The sequence below is a fragment of the Porites lutea genome, chromosome 6, assembly GCF_958299795.1.
Source record: "Porites lutea chromosome 6, jaPorLute2.1, whole genome shotgun sequence".
NCBI classification, from domain to species: Eukaryota; Metazoa; Cnidaria; class Anthozoa; order Scleractinia; family Poritidae; genus Porites; species Porites lutea.
The window spans coordinates 7,367,865-7,392,055 of NC_133206.1; the positions used below are offsets into that span (position 1 = coordinate 7,367,865).

The 24,191-nt window shown below is 37.8% G+C and overlaps 1 long non-coding RNA gene across 4 annotated transcripts in view; it reads right to left on the reverse strand.

Annotated features, from left to right (window-relative positions):
- LOC140940985 (uncharacterized) overlaps positions 1-24,191 on the reverse strand; it is a 223,164-nt gene that overhangs the window by 36,771 nt on the left and 162,202 nt on the right. For 3 of the 4 annotated variants that reach the window (XR_012166401.1, XR_012166400.1, XR_012166398.1), the window contains exon 2: positions 12,474-12,529. This is a non-coding gene — a long non-coding RNA (uncharacterized lncRNA). Of the gene's footprint in view, positions 1-12,473; positions 12,530-23,239; positions 23,331-24,191 lie in introns of those variants that run through there. The other variant, XR_012166399.1, reaches the window with a different exon arrangement.

Consider the following 24,191-nt stretch of genomic DNA (forward strand, 5'->3'; position numbering starts at 1 on the left):
CATATTCCATACAACAGGTAAGATAAAAACAGGAAAAACGCAAGATTTCATGCAAGAAGTATAACTGTACAATAAATGTCATAATATAAAATCTACCTAAGCGGTCCCTTCGGGATTTTCTGTCTCACGTCATCCTAACCATCTCTTACTTGCAGGCGTGAACAATAGAAACGTCATCAAAACCCAGCCATTCCATGCGGCCCATGTTCAAGCAAATCGAGATCTTTTCTGGCACAATGACTATATATTTCAGCTTTAACTACTTTCCTTAGTATACGAGCGAACTACTAGAGTGCCTCCTCCTAATTCTTTGTAGTCACATATCAGTATACCACGGGTAATTTTTTGTATTATTATTATTATTATTTCTGGCTATTGCACTCTTCTACACTCCACAGCAGTTGTGACGTCATATTTTGCCATTTTGATGTCAAAAATATATACCAATTTTGGTTGCCGGATAAAAAGGACGTTTTATCTTTAATGGACCCTTCTCACTTTAGATCAAAGAACTGGTTGTGACATATTTTTTTCCGCTACCCTTTGGGTATCCATCTCTACTGACCATCATCCGTTCATTCAATATTTCTCGTGATAAGTTTTTTTAAAATCACTCTGAAAATGTCTTAATAGCCCAGGAAAGATAATAATAATTGGTTTTTCTGGCCCTAAGCAAAATTTTCCTTAGGGTGACTACTAGCCTTAAACTTAACAGAACGTTGAATTGGTAGACAGTGTAGTTATTGTTGTTGCTTTTTATTGGGCCTAATGTATTAAAAAAGGTAATAAAACTTTGTTATCAGAAGGCTTGAGCACAACCAAAGTTCGTGTGTGTGAAGAAAAATAAATTATCAATAACCACAGAGCCACAATGGCTCTTGAAATAACCTATAACTTCCTGAAAGAATATAAATAATATACTAACAGCTGCACCCACTCTGTATATTGTCGGTCAATTAAGTATTCTTGGCCGTTGTGTACTGAGCTCTTTGAAAATGAAGATTTTCACACATATATATTCCGTACAACAGGTAAGATAAAAACAGGAAAAACGCAAGGTTCCGTGCACTGATTCAATTCGATTTACACAGCTTTAATCAAAACATTCTCAATTTCGAGAAGAGTTTATTCTAAACCGCAAGAAAAGATTTAATTAGAAGTTGGAATTTTTTGCTATTTCTCTTTTACTTTTTACATGCAGTTCATTTTATTTGCCGGAAAGTAAGCCTTAGAAATTCACATGTTTGATGAATTCACGCTCGCGCGTTCTAGTCTTTTTTTAAACTTTATAGAAGGATATCTTTGAGCAGGGAATAAGTCACTCCGGAACTTAATTGTCGGCGAATTTCTGTAATCGTCCATCGTTTTCATGCACGAAGTATAACTGTACAATAAATGTCATAATATAAAATCTACCTAAGCGGTCTCTTCGGGATTTTCTGTCTCACGTCATCCTAACCATCTCTTACTTGCAGGCGTGAACAATAGAAACGTCATCAAAACCCAGCGATTCCATGCGGCCCCTGTTCAAGCAAATGGAGATCTTTTCTGGCATAATGGCTGTATATTTCAGCTTTAACTGCTTTCCATAATATACGGGCAAGCTACTAGAGTGCCTCCTCCCAATTCTTTGTAGTCACATATCAGTAAACCACGGGCAATTTTTATTATTACTATCATTTCTGGCTATTGCACTCTTCTGAAGTGCTTCCTTTTAAAATTTGAACTCAAAGGCTTTTTTTAATCACATGTTACGCGACATGAAAAAAAAGAAGAAGAAGAAGAAGAAGAAGAAGAAGAAGAAGAAGAAGAAGAAGAAGAAGAAGAAGAAGAAGAAGAAGAAGAAGAAGAAGAAGAAGAAGAAGAAGAAGAAGCAATCAGTAAATCCCTTAAAGCCTTTTGTTCATGCAAGCAAATCTTCACCCACATCTACATATAAATGAAAATTATATAGTCTAGTAACACTTTAAGTCGAAAAGCTGTTCTATATGTTTAGAGCTAGATGGCTACTGACAGATTTTGAAATGAAAGGCCTACTATACCAAGCAAAAATTTTAAAAAGGAGTCAAGATTAGTCCTTAAAACTGTGAGGGCTATGTGTAAATAAATTTACACCCAAAGATGTCAGTAATAGACATCCTAAACAAATCCCTAAATGTAAAACGATTCTTAGTCGTTGCTTTATAACGTTTTATTAAATAAATCCGGCCTTTATGCTGATACAATTACCTTTATGACCTTGCCGCAACGCCATAAAAGTTTTACGATTTAACATCAGTCTGTTATTTATTTTGATAAAGGAGGCAGATTGAAAACCGCTTTTAAAAAGCTAAGCTTGTTTCAACAAAAATAGAGTAAAGCTTGATCCAATTACACTCTAAAAAAAAAAAACGAATTTACTGGCCCAATTACTGGTTCACTATGCCAGGCGCAATTTTGCGACTACTAGACAACAAGACGCTGTGGGAGCGTATACCGTAAAATTCCGAAAATAAGCCCCTCCACGTATAAGCCCCTCAAAATATAAGCCCCCCAAACCGGTAACGCAAAAAACCCTCCGTTAAATCGCCCCTCCAAATATAAGCCCCCCCGGGGGCTTGTACTTGGAAAATTGCCCCCAAATACAAAGTAAAACAAAGCAAAAACGATAAATTTACTTCCAAGTGTAAGGCTAGCCCTAACGATTTTGAAACGCAAATTTCCCTCCTTAGATAGGCGCCTCCGAATATAAGCCCCTCCAAAAATAAGCTGCTCAAAATTAAAAGGGCCTTTGAAAAATATAAGCCCCGGGGCTTATTTTCGGAATTTTACGATATTTGGGCGTGTCGTACTAAGGGTATGATTCTTTGAACATGCCTTATTGCAGTTAAACCGCCTGTCATCATATCTTACCAGGGAAGATAAGTCCTTTACTCCACTTGTTTGCTGAACCACACAGCTTATACAGTATGTTCCAATCCACAAAAAAAACCCGCGAGTCATTTCATGACAATATGCACATCTTCCTCAATGCAGACATGCTTGGAGCCAAATTGCAACATAGGACATAAGTGCTTACAGCCCGGAGAGTAAGGTTTATCTCAACTCAAGTGATACTGACACTTTGAGGAAGATTGACTGACAGATGTGTTTTCACACCCATCACATTGTACAGTGTATTCCGGTTACTAACAAAGGTAAATAAAGTTCCTTAAGTCAAGTATCCACAAGGATTAATAAAAGAGTAACACGTTGCATAAACTGCTATAGGGCAGCACTGTTTACAGGAAAATTGGTAACTATTTACATTTCATATACTACAATGTTCAACATAATTGCTTGAGAAAAGATGAGGTTCAAAGGTGGCAATATGTACACCTTTAAGTTCATATATATCCTCATTCCCATGTAGAGTCTGAAAATATTGTACTAATTTATGCATGGATGGTATTTCCAAGAATACACATATCCCTTCACTATGACTGTTATGATACATATCTCTAGCATGTAGATACCAACACCAATAATTGCCACCGTTAAAATGAATGAGATATAGTTCAGTGCGAAGAGTGTTTCAAATGCTGTACCATGTGAGTGGCATATGCAATAGTGATACCCCTCAATTCTGTTATTACCATGGATGTTACAAGTATAACTGTCACTGTATTCAAGGTGGAAAAATTGCTCAAACACAGTAACCATTCCTGGCAATTCTGTTAACATTAACATAGATTGTCTTGCAAGCAGTGACAGACTAGAATATAATTGAATACCAACAATCATTATTTGAGTCATATCATCAACTGAAGTAATCTTTGTTATCTTACTGTAAATCGAAGCGCAAAGACTCATTGCGACAAATTGTTGTCCAGCAATACTGTAACGTTTCTTTGACATTATGTAGCATGAATTGTTTTTGTAGCATCTACATAAACTGAAGGTCCTGGATTCTTCTCGATATCAGCACGAAGCTTAAATTGGCCAAAATTAGCCGCTGATTCAAACAGTTGTAAGCACTATAAATGGATAATTGCATGTACAGAGAGGCAAATTCTTACTTAAAAGCCTTTTAGTATTTGGATATCTCATTCCCCCTAAATCACCTGTGCTTTGATGCTTAGACGACAGATACACCTTCCCTTGTTAACGAACTAGTTTTGGAGTTGCCCTTTAAGTAAAAACCTCACACTGTTACAGTTACTTCTGTACCTGTTTAAGAGTAAACCTATTTTTAACGTAACAATGAATTTCAGACGACAATGGTGTATTTTTCCGAATACTCTTCCATACAAAAAGTGTCACTTTCCGTGTTTTCTGTAACAAAGATTTTAATTTGTTAAGCGGTAGACTACTACGTGCATGACTGAGTTGAGAGAAATGACTAACCCGATTTAAACTAATGGAATTATAAGTTCTGTTATAAATAAATTTCCCACGACGAAATCTCAATTCAACTTCTTTTATTTCCTCCACGACACAATTTTACCTTCTCTTGCGGTGTCGTCACCTCGCTGCCATCAAAACATTCTAACACAAAACTTGCTGATAATGCAAAATCCCGACGCACAGCATCATACATGTACCGCGTCACAATATACACAATTAGATGAAAAAACACAACACGCAATCCAAAAACAAGTACATTAACAGTCACCCTACTAAAAAACAAAATTGAAATAATAAAAAGAAGTGTCGCAGTTATCACAGTAGTTCCAAAAGAAGCCTCGGTCCCTTTTGGCTTCAATTGTTGACAATCGTCTCTTCCTTCATGGGAACGGATTTTTATCACAGGCAACTCGTTGTGTTCCGCAATGCAAAAATCAGCATCACTGATAACCAGCTACACAAATCTTGCGACTCTCAAACTTGTTAAACATTCCTCTGTTCAAACTCTTATCCATTTTACACGTACACTCCTGATATTCCGATTTGTCATTGCGTCTATGGGGTCTATGAGTCTTTGATGTCATTGAATGTCTTGATAATTTTCTTTGTTTTTCTTTGAGTTCGAGGACCAGCCCATTCCGAAAACACTCAGCGTTATTTTTTAGTGTGGGCCTACCGCGAACAGTGTATGCATTTGTACGTTTAACCCGTGAGAACATAACTGAACAATATATTAACACTTTCCTCGAAACGCCGCGGCCAAATGTTATCCAAACTGCTTCCTACCGCTGCTTCGAAAAATTTCGGATCAACCGATATCCAAATCGTCCCTCATTGGATTATCCACTCGACCTAACAAAATCGACCAATCACAAAATAAGGAAAAGAAAATGGACATAAAAACATCAAATTCAGATGACCTTTTAGGAAACATGCATTTAAAACTGTCTTTCTGTGATTGGTGCATTTCGATCCTCTCGCCAAAAAAATGTCAGACGCCAATCATCTTAGCGGACCTCTTAGGAAGCGAAAAAGTTTTCTTCAACGGGCTCAGAAGGTCATTGTTTGTGATTTATGATTGGTGGATTTTGATCTGTTTTGTGAGTTTCTGTGTTTCAAGGTTCGTTGCTTGTGATCTTATTGTGACAAAAACCCGACGTTAATATTCCAGATATTTTGATAGATTTCATCCCTGGACTTCAGACTTCCAAATTTCGATGAGGCAAAAATACTAAAGATTCAGATTAACTTTTGAGATCGTAGAAGTGCGATAAAGTGTCGTGTGTTAGCAGAGCTTTCTTTCCCACATGCCTCTTACCTTGTGCAAGACGTTCGCATGGCAGACAATCGCTTCCCTTGTTTACTTGCCTTGTTTACGTTAGCACGTATTGCGTGCCCATTACACATTTGCGTCAAAACAAGCCGTTTCCATTACTCTTTTTGGGCCACGCCCAAATAATAAATTGCTTGTTTGATTCAAAACCATAGACGTAAAAACAATTCGATGACTTTGCTTGGCCCACAAGGCGTTCCTGTATTGGATTAATCATAAGCTGACAAATAATCAAACTTTCGGCTGACATTTTATCCATCCGGACGCCCGTGCAAACAAAAACAACAACAACAAAGAAAAAGATTGATGATATTCGTAAGAAGCGGAAATTGAGATTATATCCTGGGACTAAAAGACAAAAGTGACCACAGAATTAATTTCAGAATGCTCTCCAGGTAACCAGGACGTATTTTGTCTTCTCTTCTATAAAATAATAAAAAATGCATATACTGAACGCCATCTCACGCTGTACAAAGTAACAACGCCACAGATCGATTAATGATCCCGAAATTAGTAAAACTGTGAAGCTCGCGAGAATTTCTTGCAATTTTATTGAGATGTGGGGAATTAAACGAATTGTTGATCTAGAAAATTTCATTTAAGCCGAATCTTCCAACACGAAGGTAACAATCTCGAAATTATTACCAAGAACTGATGACCCCTCTTTGAACTCAAAGGCTAAACAGGTTAATAACATTCTAAGAAGTTGACAAAGTTTGCCAATCGAAATGACTGGAAAATTATCTCTCATCCTAATATTACTGGTGAACACCTAAGTTCTAGTGGTCTTCAATTAAATTTGTCCGATTTCTGATTTTGTAAGTTATGTTAAAAATATTTGAATTCCTAATTAATTGTCGTGTCTTCCGAGAGAACCATTTCACATGATAATTGAAGTTACTAATATAAAAGATACCCCACTAGATCTTAATAACAATTTTTTGCCTACTAAACGTGGTTTTAAAATGGCTTCTCTTAACATAACTAGCTTGACTAAGCATATCGATGAACTTAGAAATCTGTTTGCCAATTATCCTTTAGCTGTTATGTCAAGCAATGAAACGAGACTCGATGAAGGTATACTGAATTCTGAAATCTAAATACCCGGATACGAGATCAAGTAAGACGCGACAGAAATTGAAATGGTAGGGGTGTTTGCTTCTAGATCAAAACTGTCATTAACTATTCTGTACGCACAGCTCTAAATATAAACAATCTAAAAAATTTGTTTCTTGAAATCAGAAAACCGAATTCAAAACCGTTTTTTATTGTCACGTGGTACAGACCACCAAATTCTCCCAATGAAGTATTCTCATCTCTAGAAAGTCTTATTGGACGTCCTGATTCCGAAAATGTCGAATTCTTTTTAATGGGGGATATGAATTGCAACATGGCTTCAATGTCGGACACTGATTCTTGCTTGGTGTCGGACATCACTAACCTATATATATGGCCTTTACCAGCTTATAAACGAGCCTACGCTCGTCACTGACACAACATCTACTCTAATAGATCTAATATATACTAACTATCCCAATAAAGTAGTCTGCTCTGGAGTTTATCATGACAGCATCATGAGGCGACCACAGTCTCATTTTTGCTTATCGAAAGCTGTCGATTGTAGCTGTTTCCAAACGACACAATGCTATTAACTATAGACGTTTCACTGCGACATTGCTTCTCAAAACTGAGACGTCTTAGACAATTTTCAATACCCAAATGACATATAGCGTGAGTGGAAAATTACGTTCTTAAATGTTGTTGACACTCATGCTCCTTACGAACAAAGCGGGTCAGTTCAAAAAGATCCCCATGGATTACATCAGAGTTGAAAAAACGTATGCATGAACGAGACATCATGAAGTTGAAAGCAATACGTTCAAAGAACCCACAGGATTGGGGTGAATTTAAACGACTTCGCAACAAAGTTAACAGTAAGATCAAGATCGCAAAGGAATCTTAATTACAAACAATAATTTACTGAAAACAAAAATGACTCGCGACACACCTGGCAAACTATAAACGAACTTACATCTCGACCTACATCTCGGCCTTTTAAGAGCCATACCAACTGAATGGAAAAGTGCACTACGAGACAAAGCAGGCGTGCATGATGAATCTGAAAAGTTCGAAACATCCTTGAAGCTTTTTTCCACAAAAGAAGCCTATTCTTCCATACTTGACAAAAGCTTCTCAGCACCCACTGCTGAAGGCAGAATTCTAGATCATGGGTTCACCAAAGAGGAAATTCCTTACATCTATATGCTCCCGTTCAATATCTTGAAGGAACCAAAACTGATTATGTTCCAAGTCAAAATTATTAACAATATTTTACCTACCCAATCTAGCCTCTTCCGCGCGCGCATAACTGATACCGCTGTTTGTCTTTTATGCAACCTTGAAAGTCAATCTCTAAAACATATGTTAATTACCTGTAGTGTATCCTCTTCGTTTTGGACTTGTTTTTCTAACTGGTGGCACGAAAATTTTTATCAAAAACAGACTTTATTTCAAAGCTCTATTTTATATGGTTGGCACAAAGAGTCAAATCACTGGGAAGTGCTTAATTACTGTTTGATTGTCGCCAAATATAATGTTTTTGCTACAAGTGTACGCAACGGCGTCCTGGACTTTGACAGTTTTCTGCTGCGTCTCAACAACAAAATTGATATTCTTCGCACCATAGCTTTTAAATCTAACCGCTTATCGCAATTCAAAAAAACATGGGACAAACTTCTTTAGATATATGAATGCTAGTGTCATTTCCATAATACTTATTTGTTCAAGCTACACTTTACTGCTGTACTGTTTCACTTATTAGGTTTGTGTCTTTTTCCTTTTAATTTATTTTTTTTTCCTTTACAAATTTAGTTTTTTCTTTCTATATATATCTATATATATTATTTTTCATAGTTAAAAGAACAAGTATTTGTAATTACTTTTTTTTGTCAATAAAGAAATATTACAAAAAAAAAATTACATCTCGAAAGAGTAACACCCCCTCTACTAAACAACTAATTGTAAACAGTGTTTCTATAAACAAAACTACAGGTTTGGCAAATGCCTTTAATGAACATTTTTCCACAATTGGCCCGAAACTTACTAATGAGATACCCTCGGCAGCTGACGGCGACAAAAGTTGTCTTAAATATCTTAACATCACTGACCAAAGATTCTGTTTTACTCCGGAAAATAGCAGTCAAGTATTTTCACAATTGAATAGAATTAAACTTGTCAAATCAAAAGCAATCGGTCTCGATAAAATATCTGCAAGACTAATACGTGAATGTGCTGATTTATTTGCATTTCTAGTTGCAAGATCTTTCATTGTTCTTTGACGACAGGCGCATTCCCAGATTACTGGAAATGTGCTAAAGTTACTTCTTTATTCAAGCAGGGAATTGAAGTTCGAGTGATATGAACAATTACCAACCCATTTCTGTTATCTCTGTGGTGGCCAAGGTATTTGAAAGAATAACGTAAGATCAAGTATACGCGTACCTATCGGGACATAAAATTACTTTAAAAAGTCAGTCCGGATTTCACTATCCATTCTACGGTCACTGCTCTACTAGAGGCGCCCGATAGCTGCGCTATTGATATTGATCGTGGAAACGTTAATACTGTAGTATTTCTATAGATTTAAAAAAGGCCTTTGATACAGTAGACCACACAATATTACTGTCTAAATTCAGCGCCTACGGAATTCGAGAAAATGCTTACAATTGGTTTAAATCATACTTAAAAAAACCGAACTCAAATGTGTTCTATTAGTTGTTCACTTTCCAAAACCTGCTTTTTCCAATGTAGTATCCCTCAAGGGACTATATTGGGTCCTTTATTGTTTTTGCTATACATACAAACGACTTACCAAATAGCTAATAGGTAACTCTTATCCTAGAATATATGCCAATGATATGCATCTTACCTACGCTGATAAAGATGTGAATGTCAGTCAGTCCTGTTTGAATGAAGACTTGCTGAATATCAGCAAATGGCTGATGGCTAGCAAACTCACAATCAATATGACTTAATATGATTATATTAATCGGCTTGAGACGAAAGCTAAACGCCCTAACTACCTCTCCAGTTCTGAGCATCAATGGTATTCCCGTAAACCAGGTATCAACGCAAAAAATCTCTAGGTGTACTCATTGATACAAAACTTACCTAGGGCAGTCATACTGACAAGTTGGCTAAAAATATTGCCTCTGGTATCGCAGCTATCAAACGGGTCAGGCAATTTGTTCCCCCAGCGTCACTGAATGTTACTTACAAAGCCTTGATTCAGCCGCATTTCGCCGATTGCAATGTTGTTTGGGGAAGCTGTGGTATAAACCTACATACTGAGCGTGATGTCCACAAAGTCTTAATGGTTTTTAAATCCCTTAATGGCCTTACTCCTGACTACCTAAGTTCGAAATTTGTTGCTCTATCTAATACCACTTCATGCACTTTTCGAGATTCTGTAAATAAATTAACTTTATTTTTAAACACCAAAGAAATGGTGAGCTTTCGCGTGAAAACATGATATCTTCACATGTGAAAATATTACCTTTTGCTATGGCTACATAGTAAACCGCGCCTTTCACATAAAAAACTATTAAAGTGAAGTGGTTTGGTATTTCATTGGTGTCTGTACAATAAATAGAACATTACATGGCCGCTTGGAGATACAAAACTTCTCTTATACTTTTTATACAACACATCTGAGGTGAAACAGTACTATTTATCATACAGACCTAGGACAGAATGCGGTATTTCACAATTTTTCAAGACAAATTGCACTCCGTCCACATTCAGGACGATCAATCGTGGGCTTTTAGCGAAACCGTTCAAAAAATTTCCAAAATCACCCATACGGCCAGCCGGTTCTCATTCCTAGTGCGAGCTGCCAGTGTGGTCGAGTGTTTGAATAAACTTTAATAGAGTTACGCTTCAACATAATAACGAATTTACTACTTTTATTTTTTGTTATTTAATGGTTTCAGTTATAACGATGTGTAATCTTATAAAGCGTTTGATACGCGCGACATTTTATTAGTACTTCTGCAAGCGATGTTCATGAACGATGAAAACAAACGGCACGTACAATTGATTAAAATTGCAAGAGAGACTACTAACAATATTAATAAAAGAAATATAATTCGGTGAAACATTTACAGACACAACAATTTTCATTCACGAAGACAGGTATTTAAGTGTCTCTAAAAATCCTGAGTCTTAAATCTTAAAGCTTAAGCTTAAGTTAATTATGTTTTACTTAAGCCGGCCTCCTGGTGTTTGCTTTTTTCAAAGATGAACTCCTCGAAGCAAGAAAATCGCTCAAAGTTTTCTTGCTACAGCCAAATTATTAATTTTTTTTTTAATTTTTAATTTAATTTTTAATTTTTTTTTAACTTTTAACTAAATATTCTTCGGAACGTTTTCTTTCGATTTGCGGTGAGAAAATATATCTGAAGGCCTTTTAAAGTCCTGTAAGCTTATATCAAACCTGATACTAGGTCAGATCATTGACTCAATCTAACAAACGTGCATAAACTTGTCGCATAAACTGTGCTTGACTTCTTGAAAGTAGATATAATAAAAACAAACACCAAATACAATAATTACTCAGGCTTACCAATCGAGATTCAGTTCCTGAAAGCTATCAAGGAAGGCCACAGTTGCTTGAGACCTTTAAACCCTCTTACGCATTAAGCAAGGTGAAAAACGAAAACGATGCCATCCGAAATCGGATTACCGAATTTTGACAAGCGACGCATTTCTCAACCAAAAACCCAATAAACAAACCAGCCATGAATAACAGAAGACTCTTGATAGCAGCTGTATTTCATTTTGTACATCCAGTGGAAAAAGACAGTTAAAAACATCACAAGTTGACACAAAACTCTGTAAGCTTCCGCGCAAGCTGTCAAAATAAACAACTTTCAAGATGCTGCATAAATTTTCCGCATGAACTCATCTGTCAAATTTTGACCAATCAGAGCATAAAAATTGGACTTAGAGCGTGACCAACGCGCGACCATGGTAAGAATAGGTCTTCCCCGCCTGTATTTTTAAAAAACTGGCTGAATTTTCGCGTCCAAGGTCAGGTTGAAATCAAAATCTTAATAGTGCGGGGCCATAGTGACATAAACACAACATATTTCATATGAATCATTGGAAAAATAAACTTGAACATTGGTTTCCCTGTGGTGCGGACGGACGGTCGTTCGTTCGTTCGGTGTACGGTCACGTGATTACCAAATTTTCTGGGTTGGGTAGATTTCTTATCTGCCCTGTTCCTTTGCTATAGGGCTTCGCCCACGCGCGGCGCGAAGCGCCACGCGTAGAGCTCCGCTATAAACTTTATGTTATGTTATATTATGTTCGGTTAACTGGGACCACATGGAGAGGCCTTTAGAAAGGAAACAAGTTTATGCTAGGAGCAAGTCAATTTTGTGTAAACTTTAAGGGCTTGGTTTACCTATTTTATGTTTAACAGTGAAGAACGCTTGCGTTTAAATAATATTTCGCCAGAATCAAGGCGGATTGATCTATGAGGTGGTCTTGGGAGCGATGTGAAATAGGAATATTGCCAAAGGGCTTAAGCGTCGATTTGGGCTTTTGAAAACAGTCCAGTTCACTGGAAGAGCTGCTTCGTTTTCTTAATTAAAAGATTCGCAGCCCATTTCACCACAAAAAGTGTAAAAGGAACTTAAAGGACACTTTTGGCGATAAAAAAGCGTTTCATTTGCTCATCTAAAAAAAGAAACTTCTGTGTTAATCTTACCTTAAAGTTATTTCTCGCTGTAACTTGATGGCAGTCCAACTGTTTTTGGTGTGGATCTAAAATTGAGGAGATAAATACTTGACATGTTTTCCTATAAAACTCGACATTAACGTCAGTTATCAATTTCTTCAACTATGGAAACCGGAGACTGCATGGTTAAAACAAATCATGTTTTGATACAAAATATTTCTCCATTTCCGATTTGCTTAAATTCTTCACAGCCAGCTATCATTAACCAAAGATGGAAAATGCCTGCTGATATCCTGGAAGGCGAGTCACTTTTGTTCAGAAAAAAAGCTGATCGAGCCAAAGAAAATAGTGTAAACTTTCACGTTTTGTGAAAAAGAAATAGCCAAACTATATACTGCAACATGTTCTAGACTGAACACCTCTTTATATCTTGAATTTAACTGAAATATTTTAAAAGAAAAATTAAACAGTTTTAATTTAAATTCGACTTTTGTAAGAGATGAAGCACTTTAATGAAGATCTCGGAAGTTATGCAGACCTCCTCTGTGCGCATAATTCTTCAGTTGCATCTATAGTTGATAATTTAAAACTGTAAGATATAAGACACTAAAGACACTTCCATTCTTACTGATTAGGATCGTGGTAAAACTGTCAAAGTTTAGCCATCTGTTTAAATACTCTTTGTTACATTGTGCTGATACTTTTTTTTGCAAAATATGAGAAACTAGTATGCACAGTGTATCTAATTTTATGTCGTGGAAGTTAGCAAGGCAGTCCCTTCATTCTCAATAAAGCCGGAGAATTTCCCAGACTGAGTTTTTTTTTTCCAAAATTGTAGAGTGTAAATAATTGTTGCCTTATAGCTCTTTAGAAGAATTTTTCTCCTGGAGCGAGTTTATAATCTCGTCACGCGAAGCGCGTGTAGCGAGCGTGGTTTTAGCCAGCTGCAAAATCGGTCATGCCCCATATTTCTTACTATGAATATATCTCGTGGCGTCCGCCCTGACGTCATGCACATGATGTCACCGAGCATTTCGTGTTTCCAGGCAACATGGCGCACTATCATGTTTTATTTATTAAGAGCTGATTCTGCGAATATTTACTGAATTACTACCGGAGAATCACGAGCAATTTCTCATACAAAAGCAAGCCTGATGACAACGCTGGATTAAGCAAATGTCTCTGGGTTGAGAACGCCGACTTGAAATTCAACGCTGGCAACGGACAAAAAGACGACAACAAGAAACCCGCGGAGCAGAGAGAGAATCGCCCCCCCCCCCCCGGGGGGTACTTTGGGAATTTCTGGGTGGGGATGTGCCGCTGGGACCTTGGAACCCTTGACCTATACTAGAGCTAGTTCAGCTGAATTTTGCTACCCTATACTAGAGTAAACTCCCCAAATCCCTCCTATTCTAGAGTAGCTGTTTTCTAGAAACTACTGAGGTTACTAGCACAGTCTAGCCAAAACAACACCTTATAGCACAGTCCCTAGTCTAGATAAAATCTTCAACCAACTGATCAGTTTCCTGAAAGTTGATACCCCCAAACGCTCTGATTTATATACCCTATCCTAGAGTAAACTGCTTGAAAATCGTACCCTTCACAGCGGCACATACCTATATAACCCATATATGGCAGTAACCGCCCCCCTCCCGCCCCCGGGAGAATCGCTTAGCCCAGCGAAGGTAATTCCGTCAACGAGAGACAGAGGGGAGGCTACAGAAACCACAAAAATGTACAGAGGCATCGACGAAATACTACAATTGCACTGCAAACGAAACCGATGAAGAGAGGGAACACCGACCGCCCACGCTAATATTAGAGATCGCATGGGTTAGGTTTTATTAAGCAAATGCAACTGCATATAGCGTGCAGTTATCCACTATCACACTTAAATCCTTTTGACTATAACTAGACATGCAGACGGTCAATTGTGGTGAACAAGATACCTACGTAACATTGGCTACCCTTCCTTAACAACAGCAACCCCATTTGAAATCCCAGAAGATCCTTTTTAAAACCAGAGCACTGGGTTCAAATTTACTCCGACCAAAAGTAGATTAAGAACATAGATAGATAGATACTTCGATAGATAGATACTTTATTATAAACACCATTGCAGCCATAGGCTGAATTACGGGATATTTACAAATACTGATGATAACAAAGAGAAAATAAGAAAAATTATCTACATCTTATAGACATGGCTAAAAATAAAACTTTTCTTCAAACGCTCGGTTTTACATAGGGGGAGAGTGAAATCACTTTTGCGTCTCAGAGCATATTTACAACTCTTCCTTTGGGGGAGGAGGCTATGGAGACTGTGGGTGGGGTTACAGACGATCTCGTCAAACAGATCGATTGAAATCTTTTCTCTCCTCTCATGAAGTTTCGGTAGGCCAACTGTTTCTAGTGCTACACTATATGACAGATCAGGATAGATGATTCTGAAAGCCCTTCTTTGGATCCGTTCCAATGCAAATCTTCACTGATGTAGTTTGGTAGAGAACGATGGAATACAGGGCTTGCGTATTCCAGGACGGGCCTGATACATGCCACATAGAATTGCACCAGTTCACTTGGTGTCACTCCGGATCTCTTGAGTTGACGTAAAAAATAGAGACGAGAGGAACATTTTCTAATTAGTTCAGAGGAGTGCATGTTCCACTTTAAATCGTGGCTAATGGTCACGCCTAGCAATTTGGCACTGGAGCTAATTCAAGGGGTTTGCCATCTAGGACTAGGGGTTCAAAATCGTGGTTGCTGTTGGAGAATCCAATTCGACGTTCTTTGCACTTGGCCTCATTCAGTTGGAACCCATCGAGACTCGCTTGTCTCGAAAGGTCATCCTGAGCTTCTTGGAGTTTGCTCTCACTACCCTTTGTAACTATTTCGGAACAAGATGTATCATCCACGTATTTCCACAAGTCAACTGGTGTGTCCAAGTCATTAATCATGAAAAGAAATAACCAGGGGCCTAGTTTTGTTCCCTGGGGGACATCGGAAGGCACAGAGCGCCATTGAGAGTGACAATCCTGAGCAAGTTTAACTCTTTGTTTCCGGTCCATCAAGAGGTCAACAATCCAACCTTTGACTTGACTCGGAATATCATATGTTGTTAGTTTTTGAACAAGAACACTGTGATCGATAAGGTCAAAGGCCTTACGGAAATCAAGTAGGACTCTTGCCGTGGCACCGTTTCCGTCGGTGTTAACAAGCCAATTATGCGTCATATTGACCAAAGCATGTGTAGTAGACGATTTGGGAATCCGCCTTCCAATATTAGAGGCAGTGTTGAAACCCGCCCTAGGCCTCCCCAGTCACACTATTTACTCCATTTCTCTGCCGCCTTTCCATCCTTGATTTTACAAAGGCCTCCCCCGAGCCTCGGGAGGTCCTACCATACACGTATTTCTTGTTAAAAATAATGTGATATGACGCCGACGAGAAAATTACTTTTAATAATTTTTTTTCCACAAAGCATATTCCCTTTGGTCATTGCCATTAGTCTTTACTCTTGGTTTTCAAGTGACGTCACAAAAATCCTATCTCCAAAACCGCAAGGACTTTTAAGTTTTAATCTCCATCTAGTAAAATGTATCTTAAAAATAAATTTCTCTGCAAGTTTTCAAAGTGAAAGCTTTTTCCGTTTTGAAAATATTAATAGCTCTTTCAAATTTCTCAAGTTTACTCCGCGTGACATTAATATGGCGACCCAGAAGGCCGTCACATATGCTAAAAGAAACAATTTTATTGCATGATATTTTGTCCTTTGAATGGTGAACGTATTTGTTTAGGAGAGTAATTTGCTCGTTCGCAGTGAACAATAACAGCTGTTACGAGGCTCGCACTCCTACGAACAGTCCTTTTCACGCGCCACCGGTTTGTTATGTAACCTTTTGTACGACCATATATAGACATTACGAAAAAAGCACATGATGAAGTTTTGGCAGAGTTTGTTTGTTTGCTTTTTTATTAGTGTTGCTGTGAAGAAGAATGTGGTGGCATGGACTTTTTACACCTTCTTTTGCTAAAACTGACTGTTCCTGGTTTATGAAGACTTTATTTTGGAGTACTATCCAGGCAGTTAAGCTTTTGAACATTTTAACTATTTTGGCTTGTAAACAGGGGGGGGGGGGAGGTAACTCTGTTGTTTTCCACCTAAGTTTCTTTACCCACTCCGCCTGCCAGTATGACGTCACATAGTAACGGGCAAGAGCCTCGGGTCGCTTGTGTAAATTAGCAAGGAATACGACAGTTATTTGGATGAGCGAGGTCGAGGAAAAGCAAAGAAGCTAACAAATATCGCTATATATCGCTTATTTCATCGAATGTGTGTGATGTTTGGTGTTGCTATAATCTGCTTGTGTAAACCGTTTTGATATTTTGTGTCCGTGATTGTAGAATTTTGTTAATTTGTTTTGCGCGCCGTGTTGCGGGATCGCCATCTATTTCACGGGACCGGCAAGGTCATCAAGACTTAAATCGTTTTTTTCTCTAAAATAGGCAAGGTCTAGTCTCGAGAATAGGAGGTTCCATTCACAGATCATGCATGTTTATATTTCATCTATTCTTTTACTAATTAAAGGGGCCTAACTTCATATCATTCCTTTCGAGTGAGGGCCTCTGATGATCTCCTAATTCTCCACCAAATTCAGTAAAGCTAGTTCGTCCGATTATCTACATCGAGTCGGCCTGTTGAAAAGGAAATAATGCGAAATAGCTTTGAAAGACGCACTTAAGTTAGTTTTCCTCAAATGTATATTTGAATTCATGATAAATACAGCTCCACCAGCTTCAAACAGCGTCTACGGTAGAGAAAAGTTGTTTTGATATGACAAAATTAATTTTTCAAATCATGTGTGTCACTGTGGTGCAGTGGTCAAGGAGTTTCTTGCATGTGCAGATAAACCGGGTTCGACTCCCACCAACGTAAAAACGCTGCTTTTAGTTTCTTTGTACCTTTTTTTTTTTTTTCCTGTTTGGTCTATTTTTTTGAACACTATTTTTTCTTTTGGCCTTTTTTTCTTTATTCCTACTGCAGACCCTGCTGGTCATGCACTTGGATCAATATATATTTTAAGCTTAAGTCCGGAGGTTTATTTTGGAAAAGGGATACAAAAAATCTTGATCTGCATACTGGCCAAGCCTACGACTAGATAAGAAACATAAGCTGTCAAGACATGTCCCTCCTCTGAAACTGCTGAATTTTTTTCAATGGCAGTTGACATCAAGACAAACACACGCAGTACACCACAAACTGTACTAATTTACACCTAACACCCAAAAGTGACCCACTGGCGAAAGTTAAACTTGCCTTTTGTACATCGCCTTAATCATCAATATCTCCACTAGGTTTGCCCCCAAAAAATAATTAAACGAAACCGTTTACAAGTTTTCGGGATTTAATTACAGAATTACAGGTGTATTCCCAATACAGTATTAAAATGCGGTAAAGCAACAAGATTCAATGCTCACAGTCTCTCACAAATACCTGTCATTTAGCTTCCCCTTTCAACGCTACAGCTAAGCGAACTTTGAGAGGAATGATACGCAGTGTCACTGGCTCTGAAGAGCTGAAAATACGCACAATTGCTGTGTCTAAACTCCTCAATCTTGCTGTGCACTGGCCCTCAAAAGTGTGACCGGTCGGTATGATTGCCGGCGTAAAATTTGCTCGAGGATAGAGAGGAATCTTAAAAAAATAATTACACCACTGGAGATTTCATTCCAAAGAAGTACTTAAATCTAGTTTTAAATCTCCAACTCCAAGAAATCGGAACGGTATTTCCGTGATAAAATCGAAATTTTTATCCGTCTCTTCGATGAACACTTTGTTCGCCATTTTGAAAGTCACTGACGCGAGACGTGACGTCATACTGCCAGGCGGACTGTACCACAGATTTCCTTGGAGGCCCCTTCCCCCCCCCCCCCCCCCCGGCTTGTAAACTTTATGCCAGTTGGGCATGTTGTGTTAACATTAAATTTAGAGTTCATGTCTACAGTGTGTTTGTATGAATATCGCTGGATTCTCTTGTTGCAGCCGCTGTTTCAGTTTGTCGCTTCAGTTTTGCGTCTGTAACACAGCAATGACATGATGACATTTGTGATACTAGACGGAGCTGAAAGCATCTGCCATCTTTGATCCTTCATTCTAAATTATTTTTGTATGAAGGATGATTAGGAAACAAAAAAATCTGCAAATTATGAATTTACGAAAGAAATGAACACGGTAAAAAATGAACGCAAAATGTGCCATTTGGTCATTTAAAATTCAGGTGTTTACTCTTTTAAATTAGGCACTAAAAGGAAATTGAGTAATATTATTTTTCAGTGGACAAAAACCTTGTACCAGAATAATTTTATACGGTAACGCATTCTTTTTTGGCATTTTTCAAGGGCTATAGATGCAATTAGTTATCTGCTGCTAGTGTAAGTTAACAAGATCAGAAAAACAAACAAACAAACAAACAAAAAACAGTTGTAACAGTTTTTCTGGCTATCACTACAGGTCAAAGACGTCCCAAGAGACTGGAAACATAGAAACATGCATGTCATCTTCAAAAAGGGATAAATCACTCCCAGTTTGAAATATAGACCCATCTCCCTAACTTACGTTTCCTGTACTATCATGGAGCCTATCACTGTGTTCTAGTCACGTTATGTCCCACCTAGGGGAGTATAAGATCCCGTCTGATTTCCAACATGGTTTCCGTCAATGCTAACAAGATACTAGATTTCTTCAAGCTTTTCATGTTTAAAGGTAAATAATTCCTGATCTTTGGTGCTAGTCTTACGAATTCAAAGGACTTCTTGCTAAGTGTTCGTTAAAAGAGTCATCGCTTGGGGAAAAGTTTGAGTGCACAGCAGAAATCCTTGTAGTACGAGTTTAATCTGGTTAAAGGAGCAGGCATGTAACTATTAACAACGCCACACCAAATAGACTAAAGTTTGGCGATTTTTTATCACTTGAAAGAAAGAAGCGGCGAAAAAGCCAGAAACGTTATACGATAATTTTTCGTTCTTTATTTATTCTGCATTTAGCAATAGTAAAAAATGTATCAGCATTCAATAGTCTAAGAGAACTTTAAGCTATGTGCAGAAATATTAGCATGCGAGACGTTTACAACAAAATTAATATGTTGGAAAAGAAATAAAACTGTCAGTCAAAAGCACCGTTCAGCCTCAAATTCTCTCTACAACAAGTGCATCAATCGTTTTTTTTTTTTTTTTTTTTTACTAAATCACCTAAATTAATAATCACACGCTTACATGTACCGTATAGCAATGAGGTAATGATTACAGGTGTATTCTGTAGTCGGAATTTTTCGACATTTCGTCTTTCGGAAAGACGAAATTTCACCTTGCTTTTACCAAATTTCGTTTCGAAACGAAATTCTGTTTCGTCGAAACTTAAATTTTTGTCCTGCCGGCACGAAATCTCGTTTCGCCGGATTTATCACCTTCCTTGCCAAATTTCGACCTCGTTAAAGCAATATTTCACCGCTTTTCCGTCAGAAACGAAAGTTCGCAATTTGTTAATTTCGCTGTCATTACTTTTGCACAGCACTGAGCTTTTAGGTAGATAAGTAGTCTGATGTAAATTGTTCTCTCAAAAAGCCTTTTATTTTCGAGAAAAGTAAGAATATCAGTTTTCGTGGGCTGTCGAGTCTCAAAATTGCCTTATTTTCTAGCCCGAAACCTATCCTCGCTCTCGGAAACAAAGCCGCAAGGAGAAATTTGGAAAATTTCCATCAATAGAACAACGCTTCTTTTTTCACTAGACTTATACTTTCAAAGCAATATCGACACTCGTTGAACTAACATAATTAAAAAATGAAGAACAGGCTCTCCAAAAGAATTTCTCAGTCCTCGTTTAAAAACTGTACCATTGTTGACACTTATCGAGTATAGCTTGGTGAGTGATGGGACGACCGCGGGCTCAGCTGACAGCATTGATTTGGGGGTTATTTGTCTGGTCCCCCGGCCTTATTAGGTTTTAGGGCCTTGAATTTTCTGGATATAGGCTCCTCCGAAATTGAGATGGTTGAAATTGTTTGTGTCAATGTAGGATCATTTCCTGTTTCTACTGGTGGACAGACGGTGTTTCTTGAAAGGCTAGTTCCTACTGTAGCAAAGAAGGTATTTATCAGATTTGCCTCCTCGTCTTCACGTACAGCGAGAGTATTATCTTCCCGTCTTATTGGGCCAATCTGGGGTCTCCTCTTTGGATTCGTTGCTTCGGAGAGTACTTTTCAGTACGCAGCAGTGGAATTCGCAGAATCGATCTTTTCGCGGAAAAAGCTGGCTTTCGCACGTCTCAGTTGAGCTGATATTTCATCGGATCTTTTTAATTAGTACTTGGCCCAGGCTGTTACGTCATTGGTGCGCACGGCGGACTTAAAGAGCTTGTACCTATAATTTATCTTTCTTCTTATTTCGTTAGTGATCCATGCGTCGCTCTTGCTACGGGTTTTTATATTTTCATTAAAGGTGCGTGTTTATCACATATTTCATTGAACGTCAAATATTTCATTGAACATCAAAACAAAAGACCTTGTGATGTTAACAAGGTCTGGTGAGAGGCAATCAGTGAGTGTTTAGTAGTCGACAAAGGCACTCTCCAGGGACTGAGGTAACCCTCTCTATATGAGCATTGCAAATGGCCCAGTGAAATGTGCTAGATGTCAGAATTGCGGATACAATTCATTTAGCTCCCTTCTTCCCAACCAGAACCAATCGTACCACATAGAACAATATTCTTGCGTCTAGGGATGGTTTTAGACGCGATACTCTCATTTGCTACGTTCGTTGAGTAGTCCAGAACGGAACGGAAGCAAGAAAACCGCGGAGCGCAATCAGTCATATGCACACGCCATAATATGCAAATATATTCATTAATAAACAATATATTAGAAGTTCCACACGGCCAATTCTTCATAACCAGCTGATCTCGTCAAGGGTGTTCTTGCTCGTTCTGTATGATTGAGTTCACAATCCGTCTGATACAATCGATTGCTAATAAGCCAGATCAGTGTAAGACTCCAAAACACTTCAATTCTTTTTTTATTAAGATAGTGGTAAAACTGTCGTGGTGAGACATTTAAATGTAAATGCACATTTTTACTGGCATTGTACATGTTGAGATATTCAAAATGCGAGAAACTAATATCTCATTTCTCAGGGAAAAAAGGAGTCAACACGGCTACTATAAGTTTTCACCTAAAGATACACAGTAGTAGGCATCCAAAAGTAAGTCCTAAACGTATTTGACGACAGTCTTTGCTTCATACCATTTTATTGATCCTTTTATTTTGGTAAAATTATCTTGACTTTAGGACCTTGCCGCAACGCCACAACTTGTTTTAAAAAATAAATTTGGCGATTAAACATTTGTGTTATTCATTAAAAAAGGTGGCAGATTGAAAACGGCATTTAAAATTAATAAAAGCTTGTTCAAGAAAAATAATTACTACCACAGCATTCTAAGAGTCTGTTTATTTGCTCAGTATGAGCAAAGCAAATTGAAGTACACTTTCTTCGAGCAAAGAGTAAAGCTTGATTTAATTATACTCTAAAGCACGAAAAGCAAATCCAAATCCCACTACTGGTTTACTACGCCAGGCGCCATTAGAACTACTCGGGAACAAATTGGTGGTTTGAGTCAAAACCGTAGATCGTGATAGATGTTAAAACAACTCGATGATTTTGCTTCTACAGAGTGCCTGGATTGGGTTAATTATATGCTGACAAATAATCAAATTTTATCCATCCTGACGCTTGTGCAAAAAAACCATCTTATTTTCGTAAGAAAGCAGAAATTGATAAAATAATTATCTTGGCACTGAAAGTTTCTTCTGAGTTGCACTACTTCGAGTGGATACATACCACTTCTAATTTCTGCCCAAATTATTGCCACTCAGGTACCCATCTCTCTCTCTTTTTTTCGATCTAGCAGTCTACTAGCCACACGAAACATCTCTTTTGGGGTGGTACAATAACTCGAAGATCAAGAAAAAATAGATCCACAGCGCTGCTATTTAATGTCACCCTCAGAATACTGTCTAGGTAACCAGGACGTATTTTGTCTCCTCATATAAAATAATAAAAGAATGAATGTTGACCGTCATCTCACACGCTGTATAAGACAACAACGCCATAGATCGATTAATGATGCCAAATCTTGGAGTAAAACTGTGAAGTTCACGAGAATTTCATATCAACCTTATGTAGATATGAGGCCTTAAAATTTGGAGATTTTTGCAACTCATACGTCGTATGAAAAAAATAGTCCAATTGACCGGATTGCACATGTGGAAAAAGAAAACAATTATTATAATACAATTTTAATAAAATCATATATTTCATCATATTATATATTTGGTTAACAGGGATCACATGGAGAGGCCGTTGGAAAGAAAACAAGTCTATGTTAGGTGCAAGAAAATTTTGCGTGGAAAGTTTAGGGAAGGGATTTGTTTACCAATTTTATGTTTAACAGTGAAGAAATCTTGAGTTTAAATATAATTATTTCGTCTGAATTAAGGCGGATTGATCTATAAGGTTGTCTCGGGAGAGATGTGGAAAAGGAATATTGCCAAAGGGCCTAAGTGTCGATTTTGGCTTTTAAAAACAGTCCAGTTCACCGAAACATTTGTTTAGTTTTCTTAACTGATTAAAAGGTCGCAGCCCATTTCAGCACAAAAAGTCTAAAGCGAACCTAAAGGACACTTTTGGCGATAAAAAAAAACGTTTCATTTACTCTTCTAAAAAAGAAACTTCTGTGTTAATCTTACCTTAAAGTTATTTCTCGCTGTACCTTGATGGCAGTCCACCTGTTTTTGGAGTGGATCTAAAACTGATGAGATAAACTTGACATGGTTGCCTATAAAACTAGACATTAACACGTGCTATCAATTTCTTTAACCATGGAAAACGGAAGCTGCGTGGTTAAAACGAATCATTATTCATACAAAATATTTCTCTGTTACTGATTGGCTTAATTAAATTCTTTACAGCCAGCTATCATTGATGCTTGCCGGTATCCTGGAAGATGATTCACTTTTGTTCAGAAAAAAAAACGCTGATCGAGCCACAGAGAAAATGGCGGAAAAGTTCATGTTTTGCAAAAAAGAAATAGCCAAACTACTGCCTAAAATTATAACAACAACGACATCAATACCACTCGACAGGAACTGCTACTTGAAAAACATCTTCTAGCCTGCACACCTCTTTATATCCTGAATTTAAAGTTCTATGAAGAGGGTAACTCTAAAGCGATCGAATCAAGTTTTAAGCATTTTTATAGAATGAAATATTTAAAACAAAAATTTGACAGTTATGATTAGAAACACTAAAGGAAAAACATCCACAAGTTGCTGACATAGATGATGAATGTCCCGCCCAAGATCTTTGACCTCATCGATAAGCAAATGATATATATAATACAACGAAACAATGAAAACCAAAGGTTCTGGTAGACCGTCCGGAATGGATGCGAAATTTCACAGGAGAATTTTGTGCTCGAAAAACTTCAGCATTGACGGAATTCATCTGAGAGAAGAGATAGCTGCGTTGATCAGAAATCTACTGAAATCAATCAATCTCATCAATCACCCTTCTCTGTTGGAGTGGGTGCATGAGCACACTGTGGAAGACCTGAAGCGACAACAGCTGTCACTCAAGACAACGGTGTTCTGTCGCACTTTGTAATAAAATTGTCGCCCTTTGTAATACCTGTCACACTTT